Below are 11576 nucleotides of genomic sequence, written 5' to 3' on the forward strand. Positions count from 1 at the left end.
TTCCTCTGTGTCATACCAAATAGTGGAACCACCTAGTTGATGCTGATAAGCATTAAAAAAATTACAGTGAACTCTGGAGTTTCCTTAAAACATCAATGATAAAGACACAGTGAGAGAAACTCAGTTGGTCATGATGTCAGGCTTTTACATACAATTCTAAGTTGAGGGAGAACAAGAGAGAGAATGAGCATAAACAACAAACCAAGCCCAACTCTACACAGTAAGAAACATACCTCACATCCCAAAGTCTTAACTCCCTGCCTTCCATGGCAAATGTCCATTGAAGGCAATGAGTCTTTTTAGAAAGAGTTGCTCACATGGTATTTATTCAGTATGGGGCATTTTGAGGCTCTAACTGCTCCTACAAGTAGACATGTAAGCAACATTATATGAGTAATTTAAAATGTTCCTGACAGAAAGCTAAGGGTAGAGTACTATGAGGATCTATTCTTCTCTGACAAGGTTCTGCTGAAGAGGAGGCATAAGAATTTCAATAAATAATTTACATTAATTCATGAGCGTTACTCATTTGGCACAATCAAATTTAAGTCAGTTGGGGAATATCAATGTTTATTGCCAAGACTGCATCTTTGCTGCAGTACCATTATTTAAAATTTTTGCTCATATTTTGATTTTTTTAATGATAATATTTTGAAAACTCTCCTCAGAGAACAGCTCCTGCAATCACCTAAACCACTTTCTAAAATAAAGTTTTGTGTTTATATGTTATTGTTGCCCCTTAAAACCCATCAGTAAATCCAGCAGGTCAAAAATCACAATTTTTGATACATTATTTTTTCTTCTTCCTTGTTTCACTGTCTTTCTAGCAAATGGGTAATAGAGTTTTTGAATTGGGTCTTAATTGAATCCTATCCATCCCAAAAGTAAGGGCACTTATATGTTTATTGGTAACTATAAAAGACCTTATTCAGATCTGTCCCTTTTATCTCAGTAAGATAAGCAATTCTAAACATTTCATGTGATAGAAAAGACACCCAAACATAAGCTTTGGTGCTAAGCTTAATGGATTACTTTCAAATTCTACATTTACCAAACCTTGTTCCAGATTTAATGTCATGCACGCTAAGGAGAGTTTTTGTTTCCTTTTTCCTTCCTTTGCACTTCTTGTAGAAATGCAATTGATCAAGTAGTTTTAACTCAGGCCAAGGAAGAAAGGGGCTTGAAGCAGCCTGTGGGAGGCCCTAGAGAGAAGAGGTGCTTTTTAAAAACCTGATATTGTCAAAGTAGGTAAACCATAAACTTTTTTGTAAACATCCATAGATACCCTCAGGGTTTGAAGAGCCATTGATAAAATAGGAATAAGATGTAGTAAAAAGGCTGGTTACCAGGGAAGTAAGCTGAAACATAGCCACATCCACTGTGACTGCTGGGCCCCACTGGTCCAAAAGTGCTGGTGAGAGCATCTGGAAGCTATTTAAGTGAGCAACTTGAGCCAAGATGGGCAAGCAGAGCTGATGGTCTGCAGTGCAAAGTCAGTGTCTCTGTTTCCCAGGGAACTTGGGGTGCAGGTTGGCTGGAGTTAAGACAAAGAGCTTTTCCCCTTTTAGAGCTGCTTCTCCCACTGTGCCCAAGCAGGCAAACTAATTTATAGTCCCACTCATTGCTGAATACAGCCTTTACCCTGTCTGACAAGGAGCCTAATCACAGCACACAGGAAGTTTCACTGCTCATCCAACAGTCTTTCTTACAGTGGTACTTAAATGAGAACACAGCCCATGGCTTTCCCCATCTGCACAGCAAAAATGGTGGCCTCACCTGATCAGGGAATTAAATGCACATTCTTGAGTTGGGTTCTCAAATAATAAGATACACAGGCCCTGGGTGCTGCCCTGATGCTCAGCCAGGGCAAGGAAGCTGACTCAAAGAACCATCTACTAATAAATATAATAGCCAGTCCCAACCATCTAGTAAGCCTGACCAGGCAACTGTGTAGCCCATTCTACAGCTTCACTTGGATAAGAAACCAAGCCAGCATTCCTATCCAACTTTTCTCAGCCAGTGCCACACCACCCAGCCCTGACCTCAGAAATAGAACAGTTGCCTCACCCAAAATAGATTCTAATAACAGGCCCACCTTCTCAAGGATATTAACAGCAGAAACATCCAGAAACCTAACTGACCTGACTGATAAAGATCTGTTCTGCCAAAGTAAACTTGTAGTCTGGAAGAGGAGCCTGATTAGTCAACTGCACAGATACCAATGTAAAGAATCAAGGATGATGAAAAATCAGGTAAATATATTACCTCTAAGGAAAACTAATAAAGCTACATTAACTGACCCTAAGGAAATGGAGATCTATAAACTGTCAGAAGAAGAGTTTAGAATAATCCATTTAGGAAGCTTAGTGAACTATAAGAACACACAGACTGACTATTAAAGGAAATTAAGAGAACAATTCATGGAAAAAATGAAAATTTAATAAATATAAACCATAAAAAGATTCCTGATTTATAAAATACAGTAAATGAACTGAAGAATTTAACAGAGTTTCAGAAGCAAACTAGATAATGCAGAAAAAAGAATCGACAGCCTGGAGCATAAGACATTTGAAGTTATCTAGTCAGGAAAAAAAAAAAAAAGTTGAAGAAAGCCTATAAACTTGTGTGACACATGGAAAGAAACAATATTTGCATGATGGAAATTCCAGAAAAGAGAAAGGGACAGAAAGAGTATTTAAACAATAATATCTGAAAACTTCCCAAAACTGGGAAGAGAAATAGACATCCACATGCATGAAAGCCAAAGGACCTTAAGTAGGGTGAAAGTGAATAAGGCTGCTATGAGATACACATAATTAAATTGTCAAAAGTCAAAGATAAAGAATTTTAAAAGAAGCAAGAGAAAAAAATTACATGCAAGAGAAGCCCTGTAAGACTGTTGACAGATTTCTCTCATTTCAGGCCAAAAGACAATGAGTTGACATATTCAAAATATTGAAAAAAACAGAACAAAACTGCCAACTAAGAATTCTAAATTTGGTGAAACTGTCCTTCAGAAATGAAGGAGGGATAGAAACTTCCTGAAAAATCAAGAGCTGAGGGAGTTCATAACCACTAGACATGTCTTACAAGAAATGCTAAAGAGAATCCTTTGAGTGGAAGTAAGAGGACAGGGGTAATTAACATCATAAAAACATAAAAAGGATAGCATAAAACTCATTGGTAATGGTAAATACATAGTTAAAATTAAATCCTGTAATATGGTAATGGTGGTATATAATTTGCTTACAACTATAAAGTTAAAATAAATGTAGTAAAAATAACCATAATTAAAATATGTTATTAGTTAAACAATATAAAATACATAAATTGTAACAGCAAAGACTTGAAATGTGAGAGGGAGGAGAAATACAAGTATAAAGTTTAGACATTCTATTGAAGTTGTTATTATTTTAAAATAGGGTGTTATACTGTAAGATATTTTATGTAAGCTTCATGGCACAAGGGAAAAACTTAAGCAATTACACAAAAGAATATGATGAAGTCAAAGCTACTGATAGAACATCAAAACATAAAGAAAAGACAGCAAGATAAGAAATAAGGAACAATGGATCTACAAAACAACCAGAAATCAATTAATACTGGCAATAATAAGTTCTTATCTATCATTAATTACTTAAAACATCAATGGATTAAATTCTTTAATCCAAAGATATACAATGGCTGAATGGATAAAAAAATAAATAAATAACAAGATCCAGTGATATGCTGCCTACAGGAGACTAAGTAAGCCTTAAAGATACACACAGGGTGAAAATACGGAAAGAGACATTTCAAGCAAATGGTAGGAAAAACAAAAAGCAGGAGTAGTTATACTTCTATCAGACAAAATGGACTTTAAGCTAAAAATGGTAAAAATAGACAAGATCATTATGACAAAATGACAGTCATGGATATACAACATACCCAACATCAGAGTACCTAAATATATAAAGTAAAACTAACAAAACTAAGAGGTGAAACAAGCAATAATACAGTAAGAGTTATGGACTTTACCACTCTCAACAATGGATAGCTCACCTGAATAGAGGTAAGGAAAGAGTGGATTTCAACACTATAGACCAAATGGACCCAATAGATAAACACAGAACATTCTATCTGACAATGGCAGAACACGGCATCTTCTTAAATGCACATAGAACTTTTTAAAGAATAAACCACGTTAGGCTACAAAATAAGTCTTAGCAAATATAAAAAGACTAAAATCATATCAAGTAAAATTCTCTGACTATAATGGATGAAATTAGAAATCAATAACAAGAGAAAAACTGGAAAATTCATGCATACATGGAAATTAAACAACACTCCCCTGGATAGCAAATGGATTAAGAACAATTTAAAGGGGAAACATGTTTCTTGAGACAAAGGAAAATAGAAACACGATAAACCAAAACATGGGATGCAACAAGAGCAGTTCTAAGAGGTAAGTCCATAGCAATAAACACCTACATTAAGAAGCAAGAAAGACCTCAAATAGCATAACTCTATAAATTAAAGAACTAGAAAAAGAACAAACTGAACCCAACATTAGCAGAAGGAAGGAAATGATAAGCTTAAGAACATAGATTACTGAGATAGAGAACAGAAAAACAATAGAAAAGATTAACCAAGAGTTGGTTTACTGAAGAGAAAAACAAACTGACAAGCCATGAGCTGTACCAAATAAGGGCAAAAAGAAGACCCAAATCAAGAAAATCATAAATGAAAAAGACATTAAAAATAATATCACAGAAATACAAAGGATCATAAGAGGCTACTATGAACAACTATACAACAAACTGGTAACCAAGAAGAAACGGAAAAATTCTTGGAAATATACAAACTGAAAGATGAATCAGGAAGAAATGGAAAATCTGAATACACCAATTACACATAAGGAAATTGAATCAGTAATAAAAAATCTCCAATGAAGAAAATCCCAACACCAGATGGCTTTACTGGTGAAATTTTGCCAAACATTTAAAGAATTAACACAAATCATTCTCAAACTCTTTTTTAAAAATCCAAAATGGGGGGGGTGGCTGGGTGGCTCAGTTGGTTAAGTGACTGCCTTTGGCTTGAGTCATGATCCCAGGGTCCTGGGATTGAGTCCCCTATTGGGCTCCCCTTGCTCTGCGGGGAGCTTGCTTCTCCCTCTGCCTGCTACTCCCCCTGCTTGTGCTTTCTCTCTCTGTTAAATAAATAAATAAAATCTTTAAAAAAGTAAATTAAAAAATCCAAAAGGGGAAAACCATCCCAAACTCATTTTATGAGGCCAGCATTATCCAAATATCAAAACCAGATGAGGACACTACTAGAAACTACAGGCTACTATCTCTTCAATGAATATAGATACAAAAATTCTTAACAAAATATTAGTAAAGCATATTCAACATGATTCAACAAATTCAGAATGATCCAAAGGATCATTTAATGTTATCAAGTGGGATATATCCCTGGGAATGCAAGAATGGTTCAACATATGCAAATCAACCAATGTGATACATCCTACTAATAAAATGAAAGAAAATAACTCCATAGATACAAAAAAAGTATTTGACAAAATTCCACATCTGTTCATAATAAAAACTACTTAAATAAGGCATAGAAGAAACATATTTCAACATAATGAAGGTAATCTGTGACAGGTCCACAGCTATCACCATACTCAATGATAAAAGGCTAAAAGCTTTTCCTCTAATATAGGAACAAAAGAAGAGGGATGCCCACTAAAGAAGGATGCTCACTGCTCCTATTTAACATAGTACTTGAAGACCTAGCTGTAGCAATCAGGCAAAAAAAGAAAGAAAAGCATCAGAGGTGAAATAGAAGTAAAACTGTCTCTATTTGCAGATGACATGATTTTATATAGAGAAAATTCAAAAGACTCAAGCAAAAAACTATAAGAACTACTCAAAGTCAGTAAAGTTGCAGGGTATAAAATTAAATATAAAAATCAGTAGTGTTTCTATACACAAACAATTTACTGAAAAAGAAATAAGGTAATTGATCTCATTTACAATGGCATCAAAAACAATAAAATACTTAGGAATAATCTAGCCAAGAATGTTGAAAGATCTCTACTCTTAAAAGTACAAACTACTGATGAAAGAAATCAAAGACAACACAAATAAATGGAAAGGGATTCCATGTTCATGGATTAGAAGAATTAATATTTTTTTCTTAAAGATTTATTTATTATTTATTTGAGAGAGAGAGAGAGAGCGCGCACAAGGGTGAGGGACAAAGGAGGAAAGAGAGAGTTTTTTTTTTTTTTTTAAGTAAAGAGAGTCTTAAGCAGACTCTGCACTGAGTGTGGAGCCTGACACAGGGCTGGATCTCACGATTCTGAGATCATGACCTGAGCTGAAACCAAGAGTTGGAGGCTTAATGAACTGTGTCACCCAGGTGCCCCAGGAATTATTATTCTTAAAATGTCCATACTACCAATAGCCATCTAGAGATGCAGTGCAATCCCTATCAGGATACCAATGACATTTTTCACAGAAATAGAAAAAAAAAAACACTTCTAAAATTTATATGGAACCACAAAAGACACTGAATTGCCAAAGAAATCCTGAGAAAGAAGAACAAAGCTGGAGTCATCACACTTCCTGATTTCAAGCTATACCATGAAGCTATAGTAATACCTCAGTATGGTACTAATATAAAAATAGACAAATATACCAATGGAGCAGAACTGAGAGTTGGTAACTAAACCCAAGCATATATAGTCAATTAATCTTTGAGAAGGGAGTCAAAAATATTCAATGGAGAAAAGACAACCTCTTCAAAATATGGTGCTGGGAAAATTGGATATTCACATAAAACAGAAACTTGATTCTCAGTTCTGGTTCAAGATAGCAATATAGGAAGACTCTGAACTCACCTCCTCCACAGAACACAACAAATTACACTTATTAATACAACAATTGCTCCTGAAAAAGAACTGAGGGCTGGTTGAACAGCTACTGAACAACTAAAGAGAGAAAATGGCAAAAGAACAGCAAGAGAGACAGAGACATGGTAACAAAAGGAACACCCACCCCCAATGCTGAGAATGGCAATGTAGAGGGATAGTACTGTGGGATAGGGTAGAGATCCTTCTGTCCATGGACACAGAAAAACAGCCATGGTTTAAATGAGCAACTAGCAAGAGGCTTTGGAAGACGGCAGAAGTAGGAGGACACTAAGCTCACCTCATTCCCATGTTTACAACTACATAGCACTCACATCTGAGTAAATAAATCAGAGAGCAATCTGAAGACTGGCAGAAAAAACTCCACAGCTAAATGTAGAGAAGAAGCCACATTAGAGAAATTAGGAAGGGCAGAAACAGTAGTTGGGAGCAGCCTGCAGGAGGGAGGGAGGGAGTTGCAGGTGCTGAGAGGGGAAAGCACCAGGGAGCCCACACATAGAAAACAAATCCCCATCACTTCTGGCGTTGAAAACTAGAGAGGATGGATTCTGTGAGTTTGTATAAACAGTGAAACTTGGAGCCCAGAACTTTAAAAGTCAGCTGACTCAGCACAGGGTGGGCCAGGAGGGCCAGTGATAACTGGGTCTCTGCCCTAAAAGAGAGAATAGCCCTTGGAGAGGCAACACTGAAGCCATAGTTTGCATGTTTGTACAACACTTGGGGCAAAGGAGAGGGAGATCTCTTTATACTGATTCCAGAGCCTGTTGGGGAACTTCTCCTGGAACAAAGGGGTTGGCAGGTGTCATTTTCCTCTCCCACCCCCCAGCATAAACACAAAGCCACCTGCAGGAGGTGGCAATTGCTACCTAACCAGCTAGCAGTGTGCCCCACCCGCAAGTTCTCCTGAGGACTGATCCAGTCCAAGCATGTTGGCCCATGCCCTGGACTCAGTGCAAATTTTAATGCCACACATACACACCCCACCCAGCCAATCTCTCCATGCACCATGCCCCTGGCAACCACTGCACTTTCAGGGATCTGGCCTAGGACTAGTGAGTCAGTAGAAATTTTATTAGTGCCATGCACATCCTGCCCAGCCATCCTGTGCACAGATGGTGCCTGCTCCTGGCCACCATGCCCCTGGCTGCCACTGTGCTTCAGGGGATCTAGCCTAGGACTAGCAGCTCAGTGCAAATTAACTAACACTGCCACCCCATCCCCGAGCCTGTCTGCAGTCATGCCCCCTTAGAGCAGGCCTGCCTAGGTCTCACTAAAATCACAGGGAGGAAACACAGCCCACAACAGGTAGAGAGTCAGTGCAGATCTCTGTACTGAAAGGAAAAGTGACTCAGACATAAGAGCAAGATGCAAGCAACACACATAGAGGAAACTCCCATGAAGTGCCAGGTGCTGGTGAATGGGGACATTGCATTGCAGGGCACTACAGAACCTCTTCTTCATAAAGCCACTACTTTCAAGAGCAGCAAATGTAGCTGCTAAAACACAGAAACAGACACAGAGAGGTAGACAACATGAGGAGATAGAGAGATAAGTCCAAAATGAAAGAATAGGACAAAAATCACAGCAAGAGACCTAAGTAAAACAGAAATAAATAATGAGCCTGAAAGAGAATTTAAAGTAATGATTAAAAAGATACTAGACTTCAGAAAAGGGTGGAAGACAGCAGTGAAACCATTGACAAAGAGATAAAAAATACATCACAGATAAAGAACTCAATAAAAGAAATTAAAAACATAATAGATTATTTTATTTAAATAAAGAGTAGCCTACAGGAAGCAAAGGAATGTATCAGTGACCTGGAGGATATAGTAATGGAAAGCAATCAAGCAAGAAACACACAAATACTGCGCAATGAGAATAGACTTAGAGAATTCAGTGATACCATCAAGTATAATAACATTTGCATTATAGGGATCCCAGAAGGAAAGAGAAAAGGGGACAGAAAATGTATTTGGAGAAATAATAGCTGAACTTCCCAAATCTGGGGAGGGAAAGAGAGACCCAGACTCAAGAGGTACAGAGATTCAACACAAGGAGGTCCACACCAAAATACACAGCAATTAAAATGGCAAAAGATAAAAAGAATTATTAAGGTTGCAAGAAAAAAAGAAGACAGCTGCATGCAAAAGAAACCCCTTAAAGCTATCAGCTGAATTTTCAGCAGAAACTTTGCAGGCCAGAAGATAGTGGCATGATACATTCAAAGTGCTGAAAGGGTAAAATTTGCTGCCAAGAATACTCTGTGTAGCAAGGCTATAGCTCAGAATACAAGGAGAGATAAAGAGTTTCTCAAACAAAAATTAAAAGAATTCATTAAAACACCAATAAACAAGCCCTACAAGAAATGTTAAGGGGGACTCTGAGTGGTAAATAAAAACCATTAAGTAAGAGTAAAAAAAAAAAAAATAGAAAGGACAAAAGCAGGAAAAAAAAGTATATCTGTAAAAATCAGTCAAGAGAAGCAAAAAATAAAAGAATGTAAAATATGATACTAAATATCTAAATATCTGAAATGTGGAGGAGAGAAGAGTAAAGAATGAGTTCAAAATTAAGCAATCATCAGCTTAATATAGACTGCTATACACAAAAGATATTATATAAAGACTAAATGGTAACCACAAATCAAAAAAGACTAAAAATATGCAAAAAATAAAAAGTGTATCTAAGTGTATCACTAAAGAAAATGAGCAAATCATGAAAGAGAGCAACAGAAAAAGGGATCAGAGAAAAACTACACAAACAACCACAAAAGAAATAACAAAATGGCAATAAATACATACAATAATTACTTTGGGTGTAAATGGACTAAATGCTCCACTCAAAAGACAGGGTGACAGAGTGGCTAAAAAACAAGACCCATCTATCTGCTGCCTACAAGAGACTCATTTCAGACCTAAAGACACCGGCAGATTGAAAGTGAGGGGATGAGGGACACCTAGGTAGCTCAGTTGGTTAAGCATCTGCCTTCAGCTGAGGTCATGATTCCAAGGTCGTGGGATCAAGTCTCATATCGGGCTCCTTGCTCAGTGGGGATCCTACTTCTCCTTCTGTCTGCTACTTCCATGCTTGTGCTTGTGCTCACTCTCTCTCTCTCCCCCCTCACAAATAAATAAATAAAATCTTAAAAGAAAAAGAAGAAAAAGAAAGTGAGGGGATGAAGAACAATTTATCATGCAAATGGATGTCAAAAGAAAGCCAGGGAAGCAATACTTCTATTGGATGAAGTAGACTTCAAAACAAAGTCTGTATAAAGAGACAAAGAATGATACTATATAATAATACAGGAAACAATCCAAAGAGAAGATATACCAATTGTAAATATATATCCACCTGACATGGGAGCACCCAAACACATAAAACAGTTAATAAAAAATAGAAAAAAACTAATTCATAATAATACAATAATAGTATGGGATTTTAATACCCTACTTATACTGATGGACAGAGCATCCAAGAAGAAAACCAACAAGAAAACAGTGGCTTTGAATGACATAGTAGACAAGATGGATCTAACATATATTCAGAACATTCCATCCCAAAACAGCAGAATACACATTCTATTCAAGTGCATACAGGACATTCTCCAGAAAAGATCACATGTGAGTGAGTAAGAGAGAGAAAATGACTCAAATATACAAATTTACAAATGAAGGAGGAGAAACAGCAAACAGCAAAGAAATGCAAACAACTGTGAGAGAATACTATAAAAAACTATATGCCAAAAGATTAAACAACCTAGAAGAAATGGGTAAGTTCCTAGAAACATATAACCTATCAAAACTGAAGCAAAAAGGAAATTTGAATAGATTGAATATCAGCAAGGAGATTGAATTAGTAATCAAAGAACTCCCAACAAACAAAAGTCCAGGACCAAAGTGCTTCATAGGCAAACTCTACCAAACATTTAAAGAGGAGTTAATAACTATTCTACTCAAACTATTCCAAAAAAAAAAAAAAAAAAGAAGGAAAACTCCCAAATTCATTCTATGAAGCTAATAAGCCAATATCACCCTGATATCAAAAGCCGATAAAGACACCACACACACACACACACACACACACACCAATATCTTTGAGAATATAGATGCAAAAATTCTCAACAAAATACTGCAACAGAATCTAACAATACACTAAAAAATCCATCCACCATGATCAAGTAGGAATCATTCCTGGGATGAAAGTTTGGATCAATATTCACAAATCAATCAATGTGATACATCACATCAATAATAGAAAGAATAAAAACCATAGGATCATCTCAATAGATGCAGAAAAAGCATTTCACAAAGTACAACCATTCATGATAAAAGCCCCCAACAAAGTAGATTTAGAGGGAACATACCTTAACTTAATAAAGGCCATATATGCTGCAAGGTTGGTTCAACATCCGCAAATCAATCAATGTGACACAATACATTAATAAAAGAAAGAACAAGAATCATATGATCCTCTCAATTGATGCAGAAAAAGCATTTGACAAAGTACAGCATCCTTTCTTGATCAAAACTCTTCAGAGTGTAGGGATAGAGAGTACACACCTCAACATCATAAAAGCCATCTATGAAAAACCCACAGCGAATATCATTCTCAATGGGGAAAAACTGAGAGCTTTCCCACTAAGGTCAGGAACACAGCA

Source organism: Leptonychotes weddellii, chromosome 1, assembly GCF_054177405.1.
Source record: "Leptonychotes weddellii isolate Sample4059 chromosome 1, ASM5417740v2, whole genome shotgun sequence".
Taxonomy (NCBI): domain Eukaryota; kingdom Metazoa; phylum Chordata; class Mammalia; order Carnivora; family Phocidae; genus Leptonychotes; species Leptonychotes weddellii.